This window comes from Panthera leo, chromosome B3, assembly GCF_018350215.1.
Source record: "Panthera leo isolate Ple1 chromosome B3, P.leo_Ple1_pat1.1, whole genome shotgun sequence".
Lineage (NCBI taxonomy): Eukaryota > Metazoa > Chordata > Mammalia > Carnivora > Felidae > Panthera > Panthera leo.
The window spans coordinates 20,586,622-20,612,974 of record NC_056684.1 but is presented as its reverse complement, the minus strand read 5'-3'; the positions used below and the strand labels follow the sequence as shown (position 1 = coordinate 20,612,974).

The 26,353-nt window shown below is 39.5% G+C and overlaps 1 protein-coding gene and 1 pseudogene across 1 annotated transcript in view; one reads left to right on the top strand and one right to left on the bottom strand.

Annotated features, from left to right (window-relative positions):
* FAM189A1 (family with sequence similarity 189 member A1) overlaps positions 1-26,353 on the bottom strand; it is a 447,576-nt gene that overhangs the window by 185,040 nt on the left and 236,183 nt on the right. The window lies entirely within an intron of this gene.
* On the top strand, positions 19,540-19,624 carry LOC122223241 (annotated as a pseudogene).

The following is a 26,353-nucleotide window of genomic DNA, read 5'->3' as shown; positions in this document are numbered from 1 at the left end:
GTAAATTTGATGGCACTGACCAAAAAAAAAAAAAAAAAAAAAAAAAAAAGAAACAAACATAACTTGTTCAGAGTGTATAATACAAATCTAAAAAGTGAAATAAATGCACCCAGCTATAAACTACAGGTGCAGCAATAATACTAAAACATATAATGTTAAAAAATGGATCCTTTTGTCTCCTTTTCAGTGGCTTCCCCCCTAGGACTGAGAAGGAAATATCAGGTGCCAAAGGCTCATATTCCAAGGGGTGGACAAGACTGTGCAGCTCCTAGGAAGAGGGCTGGGTGGGTTAGGAAATCCCTCAGAGGCTTAGGGTGGAGTGGGGACAGGATGGGTCTAAGTAGAAGCAAGTCCCCCCTTCTCCCTCTCTCCCCACCAAGTCTGGTCAGACTGGTGTGCTCCTCCCTGGGGTAACCCAGAATCAGGTCAGATGGGGTCACTGAGTTCAGCCTCAGCTCCTAAAAGACATCCAGGATCCTCAGCAGACAATTGATGCACCATAAGAAGCAACTTCTATCGTGGTGCCAGACTTTCATAATTATGGAATTTGGAAACAAATGATTGTAATTGACTTGAAGGATAAATGATATGTAAACAAATAAACATAAATATAGGAAACATTCCAAAACAGAGTGTTCCAGAATTGAAAAGACTTACAAGTTGCTCAAAGATTCCAAAACCTTTCTTCTTTCTTGTAGGAAACACCCTACTTGCAGCAACTCCCTTTTCCCATTTTCTGTGAAACGCGTTAAAGTGGTTGGCAGGAAAAAAATGGGATATGATTATTTTTGGCAAGCAGGATAAGGTTTAAATATGCCCATTATGAAGCTATTGTGAGAGCTCTTCATTAATTTTTCATTCATTTGAAAATCTAATATAAAGTAGTGTGGCTGCTGATGGACTTAAACTTTATCAAGTTCCAGTAGAATTAATTCTTATCTGCCGTCAGTGTAAGTGAGCTGCACAGGCCCGTTAAAACACTGGAGTCTGCACTTCTCTGAGCCAGCATCACCCTACTTAAAAAAAGTCAGTAAATGGGGACCTTACATTTCACATCCTATGATGAAAAGATAGATGAAAAGGTAATCATGATAAATGAAATCGTTTTTGTGGGTCTTGGTAATCATATACATTTCTTAAAATGACTTTCTTTAATTTTCCAAAAAACATATTTGTCTTTCATTCTCCTCATGGGATTTTACCAGAAAAGGAGCCTCCAAAAAATGCCGTATTACATCAGATATTTGTAGTGAGGATGAACAATGAAAACATGCTACAAACTGAGCAAACATCAAAAGTGAAAAAGCACAGAGAAAATGGACATCGGTTTATAGCTTAACTACACAAAGTTGGACAAAGATCCCAGGGCTTCAAAAGTCCTGCTTTCCTGGAGAACTCCAGGGAGCTATAATTTAATTGATAACCATGGAGTCAAGGGCAACATCCGGAGCCATAGACTCAGACATAAAACTTAGTATAAAAATTTTAAAACTTTGCCCATATGCTAATAGCCTGTCAATCTACTATGAATTAGAATAAAATTACAGGAGAGCAGATAGTATAGGGAACAGAGCACTCTGATGACCTGAAATTTTTGTTGAAGAATACCTTAAGGACACAAGTAAAAGTTTTCAGCCTTAGCAAATAGAAAATACTGAGTGCCAACTAATGTTTATTTGATGCATCAAGACCTCTCCGTACTTCAAGGAAGTCCCTAAAGATTAGCAATGCTTTTCATGAATTTTGTTAAATTAAATTACCTTTATTTTTTTATTTTATAGCAATTATTATTTTAGCAATGAGCACTGCAAAGAAAAACTCCTTTGCCACCAAGAAAACCCCTTCTGATGTTTTGAAGCAAAAATATGAATAGCATGGTTAGAAAATTCAAACTGTGAAGAGAAAGACTAAATGAGAAGGTAAGATCTCCAGTATCACCTGAATTCCAGTCTTGATACTTCCATTGGTATCTTTTGACTCCTTCCAGAAAACACCGCCAATTTTATGTCTATACATATTTCCTTTGATTTTTCCCCTTCATTTTAGAGTCACGTTTATTAAAAATTTTAAAGGAATTTTGGATCTATATTCAAGATAGATATGGCCCTATAATTTCCCTTTATCATAAGGCCCTTGTTAGCTTTGGTACTAAAGTTATGCTGCCTTCATAAATGCAATGGGAGGGGCATGTGGGTGGCTCAGCTGGTTAAGCATCAGACTCCTGATTTCAGCTCAAGTCATGATCTCGTGGTTTGTGAGTTCGAATCCCATGTTGGGCTCCGTGCTGACCCTGCTTGTGTTCTCTCACTCCCTCTCTCTCCACCCCTTCCTTTGCCTCCCCTCTCTTTCTCTCTCAAAAAAAGTAAATAATAAGACATAAAATAAAATAAAATAAAATAAAATAAAATAAAATAAAATAAAAGCAATGGAAAATAATCCCTCTTTTTCTATTCTCTGGAAGAATTCATGTACAATGTACACAATTTCATCCTTAAGTGTTTAGTAGAATTTGCCAGTGAAGTCCTCTAGGCCTGAGGTATTTAATTATGGGGAAGGAATTTAATTATGAATTCAATTTCTTTAACCGTTAATTCAAATTTTTTATTTCTTCTTGTGTCAGTTTTGGTAGTTTGTGTTTTTCTATGCATTCCTCATCTTATGTAAATTTTCAAATGCATTGTCATGAATTTGTTGACAATATCTTTCATTGTCTTTGTAATGTCTGCAGGATCTTAAGTGATATTTCCTGGGGCACCTGGGTGGCTCAGTCAGTTAAGTGTCCGACTTCGGCTCAGGTCATGATCTCACAGTCCGTGAGTTTGAGCCCCGCGTCGGGCTCTGTGCTGACAGCTCAGAGCCTGGAGCCTGTTTCAGATTCTGTGTCTCCCTCTCTCTCTGCCCCTCCCCCGTTCATGCTCTGTCTCTCTCTGTCTCAAAAATAAATAAAACGTTAAAAAAAATTAAGTGATATTTCCTTTTCATTTCTGATATTAGTAATTTATCCCTTTGGTTTGGTTTCTTCAACAGTCTTGCCATGGATTTATCAATTTTACGAGTTAGCAACAAACCTTCTTTGGCCTTTATTCATCCTTTTTATTGTATGTTGAAATTTTATTTGGTTACTTTCTGTACTTATCTTTACTCTTTATTATTTCTTCCTTATTAAATTTCCATTTAATTTTAAATTCTTTTCCTAAATTCTTGAGAGGAATAGGTCATTAATTTTCAGCTTTGTTTCTTCTCTCATATATACTTCCAATTCCTCTAAACACAGCATTACTTGTATCTCATTAGTTTTGATATAATCATTCAGTTCGAAATATTTTCTAATATTGATTATTATTTCTTCTTTGATCCATAGGCTATTTAGAAGTATAGTACTTAATTTCCAAGCATACGCAGCTTTCTTTTTTTTAATGTTTATTTATTTTTGAGAAAGAGAGAGATAGAGTATGATGGGGAGGGACAGACAGACAGGGAGACACAGAATCTGAAGCAGATTCCAGGCTCCAAGCTGTCAGCACAGAGCCCAACACAGGGCTCGAACCCACGAACTGCAAGATCATGACCTAAGCCAAAGTCGGACACCCAACTGAGTCACCCAGGTGCCCCATATACAGAGCTTTCCTAGTTAGCTTTTGGTTATGTAGTTCTAGCTCAATTATACTGTTCTCAGAGACCACACTCTGTTCTGTTTCAAACCTTTGACATTTGGTGAAGCTTGCTTTATCGCCCTGAATATGGCCAATTTTTATAAATGTTCTAGGAACCATGTGCATTCTGCTGCTGCATTCTTTTATTGTTTCAACACTAAATGTGCATCCCAAGACACTGAAGTTTCATCTGTTCATTTTAAAAATTGTTATGACTTTTTGTCTTTTTTACTCTCAATCCTTCCCTCTTCCTTATACTTTATCTGTTGAAGGACCTCAGGCATTTCATCTGTAGTCTCCTGTATGGATTCAATGACTGTCTACTTTTGGTGCAGTTCAAAATGTGTATTTCTCAGATGAATTTCTTATAAATAAGCAATAACAACAAAAAAAATAAGCGACAGGATTTAGAGGCCTGATTGGACTCAGGTTCTTTCTCTTTGGTAAGATGACAGGTCATACTGTATTCAATCACAAGAAAGCTTGTCAAATTTGGCTGCCAATGCCCAGATTCATTAATATACTGGAAGTTGCAAAGTAATGATATTCTAATTATATTATTTCTTCCTCATTTATTAGTCTGAATTCTTTCATATGGAGATGGGCCTATTTATCTACTGTGATTAAATCTTTCTCTTTATTTAGTCTTCAAGAGAATAAATTGGTTCTCTAGCATCATCTAGGAGTAGAAATCCACTTTTTGTAAAGATCATTATGAACTCATAGATCAAAATACATTTAATATGTTTCACTCCTCTGCAATTTTATTCCTTTTGATGAACATATTGTCCCAATTTTGGCCAGTAAAAGCTTTCCAATTGTCTTTTGTCAATGTCTCAGGTCATTTTGGTTGTTTGAAATTTGTTCTCTAATGAATTCATCTAGTAAGTTTTGATTGTATGCTGGAAATTGTGGATATGATACTGTTAGAATCTGGATTTTAGTTTCTTCCTTCAGAGAGTGAATTTAATTCTAGCAAGTAGTTGATTTAGTGGTGGATAAGCTCAATCCTTTTGAGCGTCTTTTTAAGATTTATTATGATGGGTCTAGAGCAGGGATTGGCAAACTTTTCCTCTACAGTAAATATTTTACATGTTGTGGGTCATGTATTTTCTCTGTTGAATATTTTTCTTCATTATTATTTTAAAAAATATAACACTTTAAAAATGTAAAAATAATTCTTAGCTCATGGGTTGAACAAAAGGCAAACATACCATATTTGGCCCATGAACCATAGATTGTCAAACCACGGTCTAGAGTAATCCTTACTCTAGAGCTAAGGTAGATCTACTCTGAAGCCATGATCCTTCTGGGCTGTGAGCTCAGTGCTCAGGCTGTTCAGTGATGTCTGCTCATGGTTGGAACTCCTTGCCTTATTGTGCAACTTCTGGAATCTGTTCGGCTCATTGCCCTCTAGCAGTTCTTCTCTGTCAGGGCCTGCAGAATCTCACCCTGCATATGTACAGCTAAATTATTTGGCTAAATAACTGGGGACTCTTATGAAGACTTCGGGAGCTCCTTCTATGTACAGCTCTCTTCTCTCCAATATGCTTCCCTACGAACTCCTTTTACTTTAGCAGCTCAATACTCTGGTCTCAGTCCCCCAACCTCAGTGAGACAACTGTGCTCTGCTTAGGCTCCATTTCCTTCCATTGTAGCGTGGAAAGTGCCTTAAGGCAGAAAACTAGGATGACTATAGAACTCACTTATGAATTTCTCCTTTCTGAAGGATTGTAGTTTTGCACCACTTATTATCTAATATCAGAAAACAATCACCTCATTTATTTTGTCCAGTGTTATAACTGTTCATAGTGGGAGGATGAATTCAATTCCAGTTACCTCACCATGGTGGGCAGCAGAAGTCTCTGAGAAGGCTTTTAAAATAACGAGTTCTTTAAATTTTTGAGAGTCTTATTTGTTTTTATAAAATTTTTTTTACATTTATTTATTTTTGATACAGAGAGACAGAGCACAAGTGGGGGAGGGGCAGAGAGAGAAGGAGACACAGAATTGGAAGCAGGCTCCAGGCTCCGAGCTGTCAGCACAGAGTCTGACGTGGGGCTTGAACTCACGAACCGTGAGATTATGACCTGAGCCGAAGTCAGGCGCTTAACCAACTGAGCCACCCAGGCGCCCCTTGATAGTCTTATTTGTGAGATATATACAGGTAGATGATAACATTTTAAAAACAGTGTTTCCAGCCACACACCTTTACAAATGAAATTATACTTACAGAATAGAAAACTGCTTTTGTTTTTGCTTTTCTTGATAAATGTAATAGTGAAATGTCTTTTAATAATGCAAATGGATTTCAAATCTGTTCAGAATTATTCATATTTCCACAGGATCATGGTACTGTAATTTGCAGAATCTGCTTGCCCTGTGGGATTATTTGCCCTGTGGTTAGTAGAGACAGCACTGAAAGGACACATTAGCTCAGATAACCAGAAGTATCTGATACAGATGAAGACAGAATTTTGATGCCACCAACTATAGCTACACCCTCCAGGAACTTGGCCTTTCTGAAACCCCAACCACCCACAACCTTGGGACAGCTGGAATACAAACTCCTTCATCAGCTCCATGGGCCTTGAGCCCTCCATGAGCAGCACAGTTTCAGAGTATCGTGATGGTAGAGGGAGTGCTCGATGTTGTTCCCTGCAGAGACCATGGCATGTACTTTCAGAACCAGCTTCTTTTGGGGCACCCTTCAAGGAATCTGAGATATGGGAATCCACCAAGCCACCCGAAAACACCTATAACAGGTTCATTTATGGGACATCAGTGTTCCAAAGCATACCAGCCGGTAAATTCTTATTTGGCCAATTCTCTACTAATGAATGCTGTAGTGTTAAGCCATGCAATTTGCAGTACTTTGTTACAGCAGCCCTAGGAAACCAATACCTATTCCAATGCAGTTGTTACTTTAAATGGGATTCATTACATCTATATGTCATCTCAGTGAACACTGACATCTTCATAGTATTGAATACATTGAGTATTTATCTATTATTTATGTTTTAAAAATACGTTTTATGATTTTCTGTAGAGTTCCAGAGTTTTTATTTTCCTATAGGTTATTAATATTTCTTGTTAATTTTAGGACTAGGTATTTTACAGTTTTGCAAATATTTTTTAAAAGGATCTCCTTTTCAGGGCACCTGGTGGCTCAGTCAGTTAAGCTTCCAACTCTTGATTTCAGCTCAGGTTGTGATCTCACAGTTTATGAGATTGAGCCCTGTGTCAAGTTCCGTGCTGATGGTGTGGAGCCTATTTCGGATTCTTCTCTCTTCCTCTCTCTGACCCTCTCCTGCTCATTCTCTCTCTCTCTCTTTCTAAAAATAAATAAATAAAACTTTAAAAAAGGATCTCCTTTTCCAGTAAATGTTCTAAGGAGTTTTGTTTTCTTTTTTTAAGTTTATTTATTTATTTTGAGAGAGAGAGAGAGAGAGAGAGAGAGAGCACAAGTAGGGGAGGGGCAGAGAGAGACAGAATCCCAAGCAGGCTCTGCACTCATAGTGGGAGCTAAGGTAGATCACCCCCCCATGTGGGGCTTGAACCCACAAACTGTGAGATCATGACCTGAGCTGAAGTTGGACGCTTAGCCAACTGAGCCACCCAGGTACCTAAAGGAGTTTTCTTTTTAAATTAAGTATCACCCTGATTTCTAGCATTCTCACATTTGTCATTCTGTTGAAATTGTACAAAACCTCTGAATCATCTTTAACCTTTCTCTTTTTCTGAATCCCATGTCCAAACTTTCAGGAAGTTATGCAGATTACCCTAAATGAAATCATTTCTCATTAGCCCCACTGCTACCCCCCATGTGATTCAAGCTACCACCATCTCTTATCTGGGTTACTATTTGTATTAATCAGTTATCCAGAGAAACTGAACCAACAGGATGTGTGTGTGTGTGTGTGTGTGTGTGTGTGTACACAGAGAGAGTCATTTGTGTGTACGCACATACACACACACACACACACACACACACAAACACACACAGGGTGGGGGTGGGGGGAGAGAGAGAGGAGGGGAGCAGGGAGATACTGTCTTGAAGAACAGGATCACATGATCATTGAGGCTTGGCAAGTCCAAAATCGGACAGGCCAGCAGGCTGGAGACCTGAGAAAGAGTTGCAGTTCAAGTCCAAAGGCAGTCTGCTGACAGAACTCTTTACTGCTCAAGGGAGGTCAATCTTTGTTCTATTAAGGCCATCAACTGATTGGATGAGTCCCACCACATTATGGAAGGGAATTTGCTTTAGACAAAGTCCATCAATTTAAATGTTACTCTCATCCAAAAATCTTTCACAGAAACATTCAGAAAAATGTTTGACCAAACATCTGGATACCTTTGGCCCAGCCAAATTGACACATAAATTAGCCATCACACCGTTATGGCCTCCTCACTGGTTTTCCTCCTTGCATGGCTCCCCTGCATTTCATCTCTACTCAGCAGTCAGATGATCCTTTGAAAAGTTAAATCAGACCATGTCACTACCTGCTTAACATTCTCCCTGTTTTACACAAAGTCAAAGTCCTTCAGGTTACCTAAAAGGAGCCACATTTTCTTTTCTGCTCCTTTCCCCTACGGCCTCATCTTCTACTTCCTCCCATGCTCACTTGCCTCTTGCCACAATGGCCTCCTGGATGTTTTTAGAACCCGTCACTCCCACTCAAGGCCTTTGCACTGACTATTCCTTCTGTCTCAGATATCCACATGGCTTATTCTTTTACTTCCTCATTCCTTCACTTGGTCCAAGTATAGCCTGCTCAACGAGTCCTGCTGTCACCACCATATTTAAAATAGCAACCTCTCCCCTAATCACTCTCTCTCTCAGAGTATAGTATATCTCTTAGAGAGTATAGTATATCTGTACTATATTCCACCTGTTCCTTTTTCCCTAGCACATATCACTTTCAAACATACAACATTCTTCTTTTAATTTTATTACTTAACACCATCATTAAGATATCAACTCTCTGTCTGATCTGTTCACTGATATATCTTACATGCTCAGAATAGTGCGAGTAGTTAGAAGGTGATAATAGCTGTTGAATGAATGAATAATGAATAATGAATGAATGAATGAATGAACGAATGACTTATAAAATACAAAGATACATTTCTTAATATATTTCTTGGTCAGAGTTTTTGGTTCCAGTTAAGATGGGACAAGCACATTCCACCCTCTCTCGCCAACTGTTTACAACTCAAAACCCTGGGCAGAGTGTACAAAACAATGATCTTAAGAGTCTGAAAAGTTAATAAGAGTAGGTAGACTGAGTAAGTAAGGAAACGGAACCTCAAAGAATCATATGATGATGGATTCCCTACTTTTTGTTTGTTTTTAGTTTTGTTTTCTCCCACCAGTATCTTCTGGCTTAGATTCTTAGACGTTCATACAGACATAAAAGTTCCAAGAAAAAACTCATTCTATTTGTTCAGAGTCCTCTGGAAAGGGACAAGAAGGGGCAACTGTTAGACCGAGTTATTTGGATTCTCCTGGCCCTCCTGAGGAGAGCCTGCAGTGGAAGCTACAGTGACAGGAGCTGGTGCTGGGGTGGTGGGAGGTGGGCTGGGGTGGGAGGAGGGTGGCCACACTGACCCCCCAACCAAGTTCTTTCCTCTCACACTCTGCTCTGAGGCAAATGCAGTAATGGGAAGTACATGAGAGTGGGGGAATGCAAAACCCTACATTTTATGGTCAGATCACTGATAAAAGGTGCCTCTTGGAAGCAGGAGAAAACTCAAACAGCTTTTGAAAAAGAACAGTGTTGTAGAGCTCACAGTACATGATCTAAAGTCTTACCGTAAAGCTACAGTAATTGATATAGTATGGGACTGGCGAAGGGTAGATACACAGATCACCGGAGCAGAACAGAGAGCCCAGAACATCTTTTCACAGAAATGTGGCCAAATGTACTCTGAAAAAGGTGCAATGGCAATTTAGTGGAGAAGGGGTAGTCTTTTCCAAAAGCGGTGCTGGGACAATTTGGTACCTGGATGCCAAAAGATATAAACTTCACATCATATACAAAAACTAACTCAAAATGTTTGGTAGACTTAAAGGTAATGTATCAAACTAAAAAAAAGTCTTAGAAGAAAACATAGAAGGAAATCATCAGAACCTTGGCTTAGGCAGAGATCCTTAGCTATAACACCAAATGCATGATCCCTAAAAGAAAAAATATATTGATTAACTGGAAGAGAAATAATTGATGAAAAGCTTTTACTTGGAGGAAGACACTGTTAAGAAAATGAAAGAGAAGCCGCAGATTTGGAGGAAACACTTTCAAGTCATATGGCTGACAAACAACATCTAGAATATGTAAAGAATCTCCAAACAAACACCTCCTATAAAAATGGAAAAAGAGCTGACAGATATTCCTATGTGAAAAGATACACGGAGGGCAAATAAGCATATGGAAAGACACTGGACATCACTGGTTGTTGGGAAATGCAAATGAAAACCACAGTAACATACTACTATGTGCACACCTATTAAATGGCAGAGCAAAGGAAACAAACTAGGTTGGTGACAACGCACAGCAACCAGATTGTCATACAAGCTTGAGGAAATGAAAATGGTACCGCCACCCTGATAAAACAGTGTGGCTATGTCTTACAAAGTTGAGGGTCCCTCTGCATATGACCCAGCCATCCTGACTCCACCTATTTTTATTGAAAACAAAAATGTATGTCCATATAGAAACCTATAAACAAATGTTATGGAAGCTTTGTTCACTATCACCAAAAAGTAGAAATAATGTGGTGTTCTAATGGGTTAAGGGATAAAGAAGCTGTATTACATCGATATGAATGAATAGTGCCTCATAATAAAAAGGAACAAAATTATTTATATATACAAAGGCACGGATGAGCCTCAAATGTAAATGAAGCCAGTCTCTTAGGGCACACATTGCATGAGTGCAGTTAGATGATATCCTGGAAGCAGAAAAACCTTAGGGATGGAGAACACATCATTTGTTTCCAAGGATTAATAGTAGGGTCAAAGTTTGACTACGAAGGGGCAATATAAGAGAATATTTGGGGGGGGTTGTGATGAAGGTGGTTATACTGATCTGTATATATGTTAAAACTCATGGAACTGCATGTCAAAAAGAAGTGAATTTTACTGTATGTAAATTTTTAAAATATTTAAAATTCACTGCCATAAATATGAAAATCCCTGCTAACCCTGAGATACAGGACCCACGATATCTGACAAGCATTCTAGAACTGTGTATTATCTGGATAGCACAGTAGGAATACCAATATAACAATATTTCTTTCCATTTGCTATGTAGCCAGAAGGAAAAAAAAATCTAAATTTTTAATATTTTAGCTTTTAAAATTTAGCTTTATAATTTCAGCTGTCCTCAGGTATTAGGGAAGCTAATCTCAAGGAATTGGTTCCTTGTTTAAGAAAATCAATGGTTTTATCTAGTGTTCAACACTAGAAAACAGAGTCCCTCCATTCCTAATTCTCCTCTCCATTTCCACTCATCAACTGTACTCATTTTGGAAGAAGGAAGCAAAGGAGAGTGAGAACCAGAATTTGTTGCATAAAAATTATATGGGGCAAGGACGGTATTTTAGGTAGTGTGCTCAGGGATGGCCTTTGTGTAGAGCTGTCACTTGGGTAGTAGCCTGACAGAAGCGAAGGAGAAAGCCAGAGTAAAATCTCATGGAAGAGCATGGCAGGGGAAAGAACAGCATGCACATGGACCCTAAGAAAGGCAAGCATGTGGGTGCCCAAGGAAAAGCAGGAAGGTGAAGGTGGCTGGTGCAGAAGGGGAGGGTCCAGGAGGTGGGCAAGGGGCAAATCATACAGGGCCTTGCAGGGAATGATGAGGAGTTCAGATTAATATTCTGGGTGAGACTAGCATCCATGAGGATTTTGAACTAGGGAGTGACGTCATGTGACTTAAGTTTTTAAATGACCGCCAAGGCACCTGTGTGGCTCACAGACTTAGAGGCCAGAATGGAATTAGGTAGATAGTACTGAGGCTGCATTAGTGCAGCAAGGGGTTATAGTGGCTTCGACTAGGGAAGTCATGGCGGAGGTAGTGAGAAGGAGTCAGATTCTGGGTATATCACGGAGGGAGAGCTAATGGGTCTTGCTGATGGACCTGCAGAGAAAGAGAAAGCAGTCAAGGAAGACTGCTAAATGCTTGGTCTGGGCAACAGGGTAAATGGAAGTATCAGTTACTTGTGTGGAAAAGGGCTAAGAGGAACAGACTTGAACGGGAAATGAAGACTTCTGCTTTGGATGTATTCCATTTGGGATGCCTACCAGACATCCATATAAAGATGGTGACTGGGCAGTGGGACACATGAGTCTGCAGGAGTCCAAGAAAGAAGTTGAACTAGAGCTAGTATTTCAGGCCACGGGTCTAGCTGAAGCCACCATAGCAAGAAAGCATGGACTTGGCTCTCCCTTTTCTCCTTTCAGGAGAAAGAGGCACCAGAGAGGCTGAGAGGGGGCAGCCCGTGATATAGGGGAGACTGGTGAGACTCTACTGCTCTAGAAAGCACATGGAAAAATAGATGAGCCAAAGATGACCACTGGATTCACAACACGAATGCAGGAAGTGTTCCAGAACTGCCAGGCAGTATGGCTGGTACCACATGGGTTGCTGTCATCTGTGTTAGGTCCTTTGAGATGGGGAGCAGTGCCCAGACTGAAGCATGTGGAATAGGTACAGGCTGGTCATGGGAGACCCAGTGCTCAGGGGAGCCTGAACATTCAGCAGAGGCAGGAAACTGTAGTCAGGGTGACCGGAAAAATCTCCAGGGCCAGGTATAGCCATCCTTGGGGAAGGAGGAGAGGGACAGAGCATGCTGGGTTTCCCAAATGCAGGACACTGGGGTGTGAACAGGTTCACTTGAATCTTAAGGGACATGGTGATCCTATATAGCTGGAAGATTTAAGACACCAGGATAGTTACATTTACAGAGAAGAAAGAGGTATCTCTTTTCAAGGGAAAGGCTAAGTACAAGTTTAGAATATCATGTGACAATGTCTGAGTTTTAATTAAAACTTTCAGAGTTCAACACATTTCTAAAAAGATAGACTTTCCTTTCTAATCACACTGAGCCACATTTTATACTTGCCTCATATATTTTTTTTCCCCTAAGAGCTAGTTATATCAAGGCACCTACGACCCACAGGGAAAAAAAAAACTGGCAATATTCTTTTGTAAGTTCATCTGCCAAGAACCCAACTGTTTAAAGCAGCGGTTCTCTCTAGTTTTCTGTAACTAAATGAGAGCATTAAATTCCAAATGTATCTCTCCACTAAAACCATACAGAGCATCCTATCCTTTCTCTTATATAAAACATACAGGATGTCTACCTGATCCGGTAGAATGAAAATATGCACAGCCACCTGTGGAAGGAGTTTCAAGAAAGATAAAATAAGCATTGTGAAGAGAGTCACTCAAAATAGAGTTGAAAAGAGATTGGGGAAGTAGACCCCATGCACCTCTCCTGTTTCAGTTTCCGGAACACCATGAACTTTTCCCTTGAATCAGTTGCAACTCCACCACTTCTTGGAACACATCCTTCTACTTTGGACCGAACTAGAGATAATGTACCACCTGTTAGTTTAAACTCTGCCAACACCAATCTTAATTCTTTCAAAACAAGTTATGTAACCTGGGTTTTGCCTTTGCAAATCTACCCTTCCTGCTAGCAAATTTGGAGCAAACTTCCCATGTCACTAGACTTTGTGTCTCTGGGACTGTAATCACAAATAAATACTTTAGTTGCTTTACAGCCTCTTCTGGATGGACACACCTTTTAAAAGTTGATTGAATGTTATTTTTCAACTACCATATAAAATATTCAAAGTTTTACTCAAACACTGATCACCCTCATTACCTTCTATGATAATTATCACCTGACGGGAAGAAATTAAGAACAGAGGCGCCTGGGTGGTGCAGTCGGTTAAGTGTCTGACTCTTGATCTCAGCTCAGGTCATGATCTCATGGTTTGTGAGTTCGAGCCCCTCATCCAGCTCTGTGCTGATGGTATGGAGCCTCTTGGGATTCTGTCTCTCCTTCTCTCTGCCCCTCCCCCACTAGTGCATATGCTCTCTCTCTCTCTCTCTCTGTCTCAAAGTATATAAATAAACTTAACGAAATTTTTTAAAAAAGAACAATATGCTGGGTGGTTTGTAAATTAGACGTTTAGAGACACATCCTTCCCACTGGTGTTTATAATCCAGCTGAAAACTTGGATAAAATATAAATACAGCAAAAAAATAAATAAATAAAAGAGAGAAATGAAAACACCTTCTCTATTGTGTCTATTGCTATAGACTGAATCATGTCCTCCCAAAACTCATATGCTGAAGTTCTAACCCCTAATGTGACTGCTTCTGGAGGGAGGCTTTTAAGGAGATCATTAAGGTTTGATGAGCCACAAGGGCAGCGTTCTAATCTGATACGACTGGTAGCCTTTATAGGGAAAAAGATCACTCTTTTTCCCCATGTGTACACCAAGGAATAGGCATGTAGGAACACAGCAAGAAGGCAGCCATCTACAAGTCAGGATGCAGAATCTCATCAGAACCCAATCAGGGCTTAGAGATAATAGATTTCAGGTTTTAAGCTACCCAGTCTATGGTATTTTGTTATGGTAGCCCAAGCTAAGATACCTATGAAGAAGATTTTACTTCTATTTTTTACTTTAGAAGAGAAAACAATATGTTGGATTAAATGTTAACTTATAAGTAATAATGTTTTCATATACTTCTATTATTTTTTTCTGGGAGACAGTTGAAAATTAAGTCAATATCTTCCCCCAAGATTCCTGCCTACAGATCACTTCTTTCATACACTGCTGCCCCAACAATTTCCCTTCTGATGCTTGTTTAAAAGGGTGAGGACTCTCTTTGACACTTTCGTTAAAGATGGTAAAAATTAGGGGCCCCTGGGTGGCGCAGTTCATTGGGCATCCAACTATTGATTTCAGCTCAGGTCATGATGCCAGGACTGTGGGATCGAACCCCACATTGGGCTCCATGCTGAGCACAGAGCCTGCTTGAGATTCTCTCTCTCTTCCCTTCTGTCCCCCACTCCCATTCGTGCATGTGCATGCTCTCTCTCTCACTCTCTTTAAAAAAAAGATGGTAAAGATCGGTCACAGGCAAAGCAGAGAGCTCTTCAAAACTCACTGACAAAAGTTCGATGACCTAACCCCCGGCAGGGGAGCATCATTCAAAGAGCTTCACTTCAGGGACCACGTGAACCTGGACTTGAATCCAGCTACTACACCCCTCACTAGCCAGGTTACCTGGGGAATCCCCTCATTTCACTCTGACCTCCACTTTCTCCGTCAGTAACACAAAAATCAGAGCCTCCTGCAGGTCAGTGGGAAGGGGGAAGGGTGAAAGATTCATATTCATAAAGCACCCTAGGCAGTTCCTGGCACCTAACAGAAAGCTATTTGTAGAATGACTGAATTATGACAGAAGAAATACACTCAGAAGTCATTAATCTGAGAGTGGTAATACTGACAGCTCCCAGGGTAGTTTCCTTAAAAAACATTTTCAGTTCTTATGATACCAACGCCTGCTCAGACGTTGGGGGACTGCCATCCCTGTGTCAGTAACTGGCTTCCATGAGATTCCTTCATGTGTTTTCACCCAGAGGCAACATCACACAAAACACTTCAGGTTCTACATCAGGGTTCTCTGGGTTCAAATCAAGTCAATGTTGCTTGACTTCTCTGTGCTTCAGTTTCCTTGTCTATAAACACGTTTAATAGTAATGCCTATCCCAAAACACAATTGGAAAGATTAAGACAGTGATACATGCTGAGCCCATCAGAACTCTCAGCACTCAGTGTCCCTCAAGAAGTGTCCACACTGGCCTCAGTATGTAACGGAACGTGGGAAGGAAACACAGGGCCTGGGAGCTCATCTAAATACCCATATGAGGCAAGACCACAGGGCCCTCTTCCGGCTCTTCATGAAAAACACAGGACAAACATTTTAAGAAATTCACCAGCACAATAAAAAAAAAAAGAAGAAGGAAGAGAAAGGCACAATATCTGAACTGGAGAGGGACGGTGGGTACAGAAATAAGTGAAGAGGAGGTTCCAACAGCATATGATTCCTTACCCACCCTCCCCTTCGAAAGTCACTGTGAGCACAGAAGGTAAATAGAGTCCTGAGAGTTCCCAGTAATACCTGCAAGTCTGAAGTGACCTTGTAACAGCACTCCAGCTGGTCTGAAGGGTGAACTTGCTTCAAACTTATGCACTCTTTCTGGCTGACCTAAGTCCCTCGATCTGTAGCAGAACTAAGTTGCTTTCCTGGAGATTTGCAGACCACTGGCCTTGAGGAGCGAAGGACCACACTTTCCAGAAGATAAGGCCCTGACTACATTTGAAAACAGCTGTCACCGATGCCAGCAAATCTGCTCAGGGTTGTGTCGACAGAGGACTAACTGCCAGGGCACCTGTTTCTCCTGCCTACAGCTCCCCAACCCTCTGTTCTCCCATGCCTTCACCTTTAAAAACCTGCAGCTTCCCCCATATGAGAAAGATGGTCTTTGAGACGTTAATCCACCATCTTCCCAGGTTGCCGGCTTCCCTGAATAAAGCAACCTTTCCTTTCCCAACATCCTTGTCTCTCAGAGGGAGCGGTCGAACCTGAGTTCAGAATCAGTTCTCTGTCCGGTAACAATGTGAGCAGAGTTGGGGGTAGCTGGCTCTAGGAAATTTTGTTTTAAAATCCCTTTGGAATAGAAGCCCATACAGTGTATCTCATGGCTCAACAGAGGAAGAAAGGGCCAAGATTGAAGGGATAAGCCAGTACTCACAGGAGTGAGACCCACCAGGGCTCCACCAAGGGGTCATTTTGTGGGGTTTCCAAAGGAAAAGCAAGACCCCAGGGCCTTTGCAAGGGCAGTGCTCAGCCTGCATGGCTATCCCCATCCTCTCCTGGAGGCTAGAAAAAAAGGCTGACAGGTAACATCTGTCCCTGACAGGGGATAATAAGCCGGGTAAGGGCTATAGGAGAGGAGTCACACAGATGGGAGCCAAGGAACACAAGGACAGAGCCAGTGGCACTGCACATGAGTGAGAGTGTTGGCAGGTGCGTGTACAAACATCCACTGCTACAGCAAGCAAGTAAACAAACAGAGGCAGAAGGGCTGTGAAAACAGAGCTTGACAACGAGGAAGAAAACATAAACCAAGAAACAGAAGCTCCTCACAAGTGCTTCATGGAACCTAAGATCCTAATAAGAATTTAAATCCAACACCAGAAGCACTCAAGGTGATAAACAGAGACAGTGCTCTTACAGGACACTAGGGACAGAACTCAGGAAACCAATTACAAAGTGAGAATTAAACCCTCACCATTGCACATCTAATAAATAATTTGAAAACAGTGAAGAACATAGTAGACAAGAGTGAAAATCACAGTACTGGCATGGGGGAAAGCGTGAGATCGCCACAGTAATTTCGTGGGGGAGGAAAGTGATATGTGATTAATTACAATGAAGGGGATCTGAATGGCAGCTGGGAGGTATTTTTTTTCCATTAGCTCTAGAAACGAATGTGTCTTACCATAAAGGAACACCAATCTGAAGTTTAGAATTAACTTTAATTTCACCTCAGTGCTTCTTCTGTTAATTTCAAATAAAAATGATTGTTTAAAACACACACAGTGTTATTCCCTTGTACTCTCTTCTTTTATCATTATACCCATTTAGAGACTTCTGAATTTATGGCCACCTATATGAAAAAATAGATTGGGGCAACTGAGTGGCTCAGTTGGTTAAGTGTCTGACTCTGGCTCAGGTCATGATCTCATGGGTTCATGAGTTGCAAGCCCCACGTCAGGCTCTGTGCTGACAGTTCAGAGCCTGGAACCTGCTTCGGATTCTGTGCCTCCCTCTCTCTCTGCCCCTACCCTGCTCACACTCTGTCTCTGTCTTGAAAATAAACAAACATTAAAAAAAATTTTAAAAAATAGATCATTTCTGGATGGTGTAATTGAGTTAATTTATTGCTTCTGCTGTTGTTACTTTTCTATGTTGCTTATTTTAGTAGAAATATGCATTGTTTTTGTTTTTAAAAATATAATCATTACTGGAGTGCCTAGGTGACTTAGTCAGTTAAGCATCTGACTCTTGAGTTTGGTCATGATTCCAGGGTCATGGGATCGAGGCCCGCATTAGGGCTAAGCTAAGCGTGGAGGCTTAAAATTCTTAAAATTCTCTCTTCCTCTCCCTCTGCCCCTCTATGCCACTCTCTCTCTCTCTAAAATATATACATATATATATATATATATATATATATATATATATTTACACACACATATAATCATTATTATAAAAGGAAAAAATCCATTCAACATTCCTTAGATAAACACACACACACACACACACACACACACACACACACACACACATAGCATTTTTAGACATTGAAGATACAAACCAGACTAAGATCTTGTCCAGCTGCAGATACAATCAAGGAAGGCTGCAGATTCAGGAAGACAAAGATTAATCCAAATGCATTTCATTCCAGAAATGCAAGAGTGATTTAACATTAGGAAATACATTCCTCATATTAATAGAGCTAAGGAGAAAAATCATATGATCATCTCTAGGATACAGCAAAGATATGTAAACAACTCAGCATCGGTTCATATGAAAAGCACTCAAAAAAACAGGAATTAAGGGAGATAATAAAGTCACAACACAACATAATAGAAGATATATACATATACAACTTATATATCACCACAAAAGCCAACAGATAATTAGAGGCTTTTCTGCTAAAGTGTGTAACAAGAAAAGGGTACCCACAATGTGAACTACTTTTAAACACTGAGTTCAAGTAATTCACCCATCAGTTGGACAAGAAAAATAAACTGGACCCATAAAGTTTGTGAAAGAAGATTTTTAAAAATATCTTTATTTGCAGAGCATGTGATTATATATTTGTAAAACAAAAGAATCCATGCAAAACTAGTACACCCAAACACAAAAAGAAAACTTAGTATACAAAACAATGTTCATTCACAGCAAATAGAAAATGTAATAGAGAAAAAGACCACATTTACAGTAATAAAACAGATAAATAAGTACCATTACTTTCAACGTGACAAAAAATCTGAAGCCTACATAAAGAAAACTGCAAAACACTCAAAAAAGAAAAAAGTGGTTTAAATAAATGAAACGATGCACCATGTTCTTAGACATGAGTCAACATTAGAGATACCATTCTTCCCAAAGGTAATCTATAAATTTAATACCATATCAATAAAAACATCCCATCACTGTTTCCTAAAAGCCAGGCAAATTGATTATGCAGTTCATCTGGAAGAAAACCGAAGCAAGAATCACTAAGAAATCTTAGAAATGAGTAACAACAAAGAAGGCTAACCTACCAGATATTAAAGTATATTATAAAGCCTTTATTATCAAAACAGCATAGTATTGGTGTACAAATTGACCAGTGGAATAGAACTGAAATATCCAGAAATAGACATATTTGTCTATGGGACTCTAGAATATGAAAACAGTGTTGTTTAAAACCACTGGGGGGAAAATGGACTTTCTAATAAGTGGTATTGATAGAACCAGATAGTCATGTGGAAAAGGGAAAAGATAGCTTTGTTTCATGCAAATTATATCAGGATTATTCTAAATTGATCAGAAATATAAGTGGAAAAGTAAAGAGAGAGGATGGAGAGAGATTCCATTTAAGTATTAGAAGAAAATAGGGAGTTCCTCTATAACCTATAATTTGAGAAATACTTCCAATTACTCAAAATCCAAAGCAATAAGGAAAAAGAATAGGAAACTTATGTATGTAAAAATTAGAATCTTTACATATTAAAAAAACCCACCGGAGCTTTGCGCAGTGGCAGTATCGTAGCCAATGAGGTTTATCCGAGGCGCGATTATTGCTAATTGAAAACTTTTCCTAAAAAAACCCACCGGAAGTAAATAAAAAAGGCAATGATAAATTAGGGCAGAGTGTGTGACTTGTATCATAGACAAGGATTAATACCCCTCACATGTGCAGCTGTAAAAAGCAGGAGAAACATCTCTATATAATGCTATAGACTCGTCCCCAGGATAGATCATTAAGTTACAAACCAAGAGCAAAGACGGTGTGTCTAGTATGCAAATGTGCATGCAGTATGTATAGAGTACACACATAGATTTATAATTTTTAGATGAAAGTATAAAGCAAAAACCCATAAGACTGGTTGCTATGGGGGTGTAGGTGAGGTGGTGGGGACAGGAGGAAGACAGAAATAGAAACAGGATAAAGGGGACAGGATGACAACCAGAAGCCTCCAAAAATCCTTTCTTGTATAGATCTGACTTTGTAACAGTAAATGTTCTATATGATCATGATACAAAATTAAATCAAAACTTGAAAAATAAATCCCTAAAATCAAAAGCAAAATGACATATTAGTATCTAGGTTGGTGGCTCAACCACAGAGAGTAGTTTTAAGGTAACCTTAAAATAAGTAATTGCACTCTATCTCTCTAGTGGTATATGTCCAAAGGGATAACAAGGGCTGTGTGGGCTCTAGCAGCCCCCTCGTCAGGTCCAGGAAAAACAAAACAAAACAAACAAAAGAGAAAGAGACTTAAGAGACACAGATAGATATAGTTTGAGAAATCTGAACATGGGATATTTTATGATAAAACAAATTTACTGGTATTCATTAGGTGTGGTAATGGCTTTGTGACTTTATCATTTTGTAAAAGGAATCCTTTTCCTTTACAGATAGCATACTCAGGATTTTGAAATGAAATGATAAGATGTCTCAGACTTGCTTTAATAATCCAGGGGAGGAGCGCCTGGGTGGCTCAGTGGGTTAAGAGACCGACTTTGGCTCAGGTCATGATCTCACGGTTCGTGGGTTTGAGCCCTGCATCGGGCTCTCTGCTGACAGCTCAGAGTCTGGAGCCTGCTTCAGATTCTGTGTCTCCCTCTCTCTCTGCCCCTCCCCACTCACGTTCTGTCTCTCTCTCAAAAATAATATAAACATTAAAACAAACAAACAAACAAACAAACATTAAAAAAAAAAAAAACTAAGTGGGACAAATGGTATCAGTGAAACAAGAATGGCCAAGGGGTGTTACAGCTGATTGACAGGTGCTTGAAGCCCAATATACTGCATTCTTTACCTTTGTATATATTTGAAATTACCCACAGTTAAAAGAAAAAAAAAAGATGAGAGATGGAAAGATATCGGTTCAGACCCCAGCTCCTTGTCATGTAGCCAGATTTTAAAATCTCCCTATGTTTGGGAAACCTCAGTTCCTACATTTTGAAAAGAGGACACATAAACCTAAGTCATAAGGCAAATTAATGATATAATGATATAATGATTAATGATATATAATGATATAATGATTAAGGTCAGTTGTGTAGCAAAACTGAACAAAGTCTAGTTGTTTTTTATATTTACCTAAATATAAAACAAATAAATATATAAGTATAACTCTGCCAAATTTTTAAAGTATTTTGAAAAAAAAAAACAGAGGTTAGAGTGGGAGAGAGCCAAAGCATAAGAGACTCTTAAAAACTGAGAACAAACTGAGGGTTGATGGGGGGTGGGAGGGAGGGGAGGGTGGGTGATGGGTATTGAGGAGGGCACCTTTTGGGATGAGCACTGGGAACCAAATGGAAACCAATTTGACAATAAATTTCATATATTGAAAAAAAATTAAAAAATAAAGTATTTTGTTAAACACAAAATCAAATTGGTTTTGCAAAAGAACCTTTGAAAAAGAAATAAAGAATTAAGCTGTTTCAGTTTGATAATTATGCAAAACAGCCTTGTTTTTTAGAATAGAACCAAACTGGTGCCTGAATGTATAGCTCAATATTGCAAAACTCAAATCCCAGGTATGTGCAATGAAGTTATTCTAAGTAACTAGTCCATAAAACTACATAGGCTATTGCCATAAATAATACATAATGTGTGGGACCACAGATGCTATGCTAAGCCTACTGTTCCTAAAACCTCGCTGACATAGTATGCCTACTGTCCCATTAAAACACACACACACACACACACACACACACACACACACACACACACAGTAATCAGATTAGGTTAATTATAAAGCCACAGGCAAAATACTGCCCCTTTTAAAATACTCTAGTAAATACAATAATTTAAAATGAGGAAATATTTTAATAAAAATAGGCAGGGACAGACCTCAAAGCATTAAGGAACTAGATCTGTGTACTCTAGGGACTTACATTCAAAGACTCAATCAAATTTAAATTCATCACGTATGCAAAATGGAACACGAATCTCCCATTAAAATGATCATAACCGCTGGTTTGTTAAAACACTCAAGCGTATTAGATATGCCAGAGGAAAATTCAGTATTGTGTAATTCCAGTAATGCCTCTGTACTAACCCAGAAAACATGGGGTTTGACCATAAAGCAATGAGAAATGCTACAGACTCCGACAATATTTGTCTTACTGCTTTAGAGGCCAACCTACTCAAAAAAGACAGAAAGTGTTACTGAAGGAAAGTCCAGAAAAGCTACACAGGAGCCCAGAAAAGACATATGTGGGATGGAGAGAATTTTCAGCACAGATCCACAGAAAATAAGTGGGGCTGAGGTCAAAGGAATAAACCAGTGACCAAACCAGACAGACTCTAATGATGATGCCTTGGGTGTGGCTTCTTCACTGGTAGGTGCAAAGCCATACTGAAACCGTGTGAATTCACTTCGCAGCTGGCTTTCTTTGAAAAAGAGTGCTGGCTGGGTTTACTGAAGGCCCACCCAAACTTGGCCCTCAAAGTTAACAAACAACTCCTGATTTGAGGTATAAGTGTTCCTTGTTTCCAGACAGTTGTTCGTACGTTGATGGCAAATTCTCAACCACACACAAGTTTGTTTTCCTATCAATTGGCTTAGTAAAATGGAGGCAAAGTGGTAAAGAGTTGGTGGAAACCACTGTCTGCATGTGGAATGCTCTCGTTTGCCAGGAACATCTACCGTCACACAGCCTTTTCCTCTATAAAGCTGTTACCAAAGACAAGCCAACTTGCTAAAAACCACACATAAAGCTAACTCCTAAAATTTAACTGTATGCCACCTAACGTACCTATTCAATTAAAAAAAAAAAGCTATGGAAAGTAAGACTACCTCCTTTCCACATCTGTGTTATATTCTCAAGCCAAGCGGTAGCTCTGTGAGGAGGTGCCAGAAAGCATGGCATTGCTTCCATGGATACCGGAGGCATTAGAATACAGTAAGAGCAGCCTACCTGTTCTTTCATTTCAATATGAATGGAACCATGAGGTGGTGTGAGGTTTTCTGCAATTCTCAGACACCAACAGGGTGTTCAAGTCAATTCTGACGCTAACTAGCCACAATACAGGCCCTACAGATTAAGGACTCAGTCCCACACCACTGCCCCCACTTCAGAAGCTAGTCACAAGTCCTGGGACCACCTGCACTTCTGGCCAGCTGGCTACAAATCAGAGGTTCCCCAAATCCTCTCTACAGATTCAATAATTTTTTAGGATGGTTCACAGAACCAGGAAGACACTTTAGTTATGTTTACCGCTTTATTATAAAGGATGAAATTCAGAACAGCTAAATGGAAGAAATACATAGGGCAAAGTTTGGGGAGAGTGCCAGCGGGAGTGTCCATGCCTTCTCCAGGCATACCACCTTCCCAGAACTTCAATGTGTCCACCAACCTAGAAGCTTTCCAAACCTCATTATTTAGGGGTTTCTAATGAAGTCACATTTGATTCAATCATTGGTCACTGGTGATCAAACCTAACCTCCCTAACCCTTCTGCTGCCCCAGGAGGATGGCGGGGTTGCAGAAAGTTTCAATCCTCTAATAAAAAGTTGGTCTTTCTAGAGACCTTCCACTCCTGAAACTATCTACAGGCTCTGGGCCAAGAGTCATCCCAGCAGGATACAGCTACTCTTGTCACTCAGGAGATTGAAAAGGTCTTAGGCACTTAGTGCCAGGAATCAGAAACAAAGAACAAATGCATGTATTTATTATATTACACAGGTCTTATAAGTGCCATTAAGTTGCAGGTTTTTTTCATTACAGACTAGTAAAAGAGAGTCAGAGAAAGCCTGAGCCAGACCAGTAATTTAAAGACTAACTAGTTATTTTGAACAAGAAGCTCAGACAGCCTGAGTTTCTGAGCCTCTGCGGTAACATGAGGATGTTTAGATCGAATGAACTATTAAGATTGCCAATTATGGAAAAACTCTCTGAATCCCCAACTATCCAAACTAATTACTGCCATCCATTTGACAGCCAAACATGAATATTCCTGCACTAATTCACGTGTATCTACAAACAAGGAATTCATAAGGAGTAACAAAGTTCTCTTTAATTATCTAAACAGAGATATCCAATTTCAGCTCTGACATGGAAAAAGCCTGAAAGTCATCACTCCCATCCTCACAACCAGAAAAAACACATAACAAAATGAAGATCAACAACTTTTCTCAGGCTCCTTGGGGAACAAAGTTTTCAGAACAAACTGCAACCTAGAAATCTGAAGGTAAAGTTGGAACTAGAGAGTCACAGAGGAGGTCTGCTCACCTGGAGAAGCTGCTGCAGCCACAAAGGGGTAGGAACACTTACTATGTCAAGTATGACAAACAGCTGGAAACTGAGTATGAACTAGCCTGAGCATGGGGCCACAGTCTCTGGGAGATCCTCATATTATAGTGTGTTTTACCTTTAAAAACACCACCAGATTCTCATGGTACAGAGCCTAGAAAGATCGCTTGATGGCAGTGGCAGGGGGAGGGAGAGTAATCATAGTGGGATGTGAACAAAAGCTTCTCTACAAGAAAGGCCTACTTTTGCGGGTAAAAATCCCTTACCAAGTCTTGTTCCACTTGTGGAAAGGGCATTTTCTGACTCTGTGTCCCTCAAGCTCTCACCTAAAGAATGATTAAAAGTCTAAGAAACACTTAGGAAGGACACAGTACAGGGACACTAGCCTCCTAGGACACCGCAATTATTGAATGGTTTCCTCACACATAAAACTTCCCACCATATGAACAGGGCCCCAGTATAATGGCAGCAGATTACAGCTAAAAGAGCTGCAAGACACAAAGAGCAGCTTTTAGGAAAGTCTAAAGAAAGCAGATGAGACAAACAAAGGAAAATAAGTGAATCTGAGGCCTCTGGGACCTCCAGGAAGAGCAAACATTAACAGGGCCCAAGTCCCAGCCATAGAAAGATAAAACTTCACACTTAAGGGCAATTCACTTCAGTTTTTATTATCCAATATGATATGCTGAGCTTCCAACAAAAAATTACACAGCATGTTTAAAAGGTAAGGAAAAACACAGTCTGAAGAGACACAGAAAATAACAGAACTAGACCCAGAAATGGAAGATATTTTGGAATTATTACATGAGCTATTTAAAATAACTATGATTAATATACTAAGGGGCTCTGGTGGAAAAATTGGACAACATGCAAGAACGGATGGGTAATGTGAGCAGAGAGATGGAAACTCTGAGAAGGAATCAAAGAAAGTACTAGAAACCAAGAACACTGCAACAGGAATGGAGAAGGCCTTTGATGGACTTGTTAGTAGTCTGGACCCAGCTGAGGAAAAAATTAGTGAGCTTGAAGACAGGTCAACAGAAATGACCCAAGCTGAAGTGAAAAAACGAAACAACCCCTTCCCCCCACCCCAAACAACAAACAACAACAAAACAGAAAACAGAAAATCCAAGAACCATGGGACAGTTTCAAAGGGTATAATAAATGCAGAATACCAAAAGGAGAAGAGAGAAAGAAACATCAAAATTGCCTAAAGTAATAATGACTGAGAACTTTCAAATTTAATGACAGACCCCAAACCACAAATAAAGCTCAGAGAACACTAAAGCAGGGTAAGTATGAAAAAAAATCTATACTTAGGCATATCATAGTGAAACTTCAGAAAACCACAAACTAAGAGAAAAATTTAAAAGAAGTCAGAGAAAAAAATAACACCATACTTAATGAGGAACAAAGATAAGAATTACAGCGCTTTCCCATCAAGACATCAAGCATAAACAGAATGAATATTTACAGTGGTTTAAAAAAGAAGGGGTGGGGGGCACCTGGGTGGCTCAGTCGAGCATCAGTTGAGTTCGTGAGTTCGAGCCCCTCATCAGGTTCTGTGCTGATAGCTCATAGCCTGCAGCCTGCTTCAGATTCTGTGTCTCCCTCTCTCTCTTCCCCTCCCCCACTCGCATTCTGTCTCTCTCCCAAAAATAACGCCAACATTAAAACAAACAAACAAACATTAAAAAGAATTAAGTGGTAAAAAAAACCAAAAAGCCAAAACCAAAACACCATCCTAGAATTCTACAACTAACAAAATTATCCTTCAAAATTGAAGAAGAAATAAAGACTTTCTCTGAGAAACAAAAATGGAGAAAATTTAACCTGCAGACCTGCCGTAAAAAACGTTTATAGAAGTTCTTTGGGGAGAATGAAAATGAAATAGGTCAGAAACTCAAATTTACATAAAGAACAGACGAACACTAAAGAAGGAATAAAGGAGGTAAAATAAATTTTTTTATTTTTCATTGATCAAAAAGGTAAATGCTTAAATAATAGTAACGATCTGTTGGGTGATTATAGTACATGCATAAATGCAATGGCTGACAGCAATGTCCTAAAG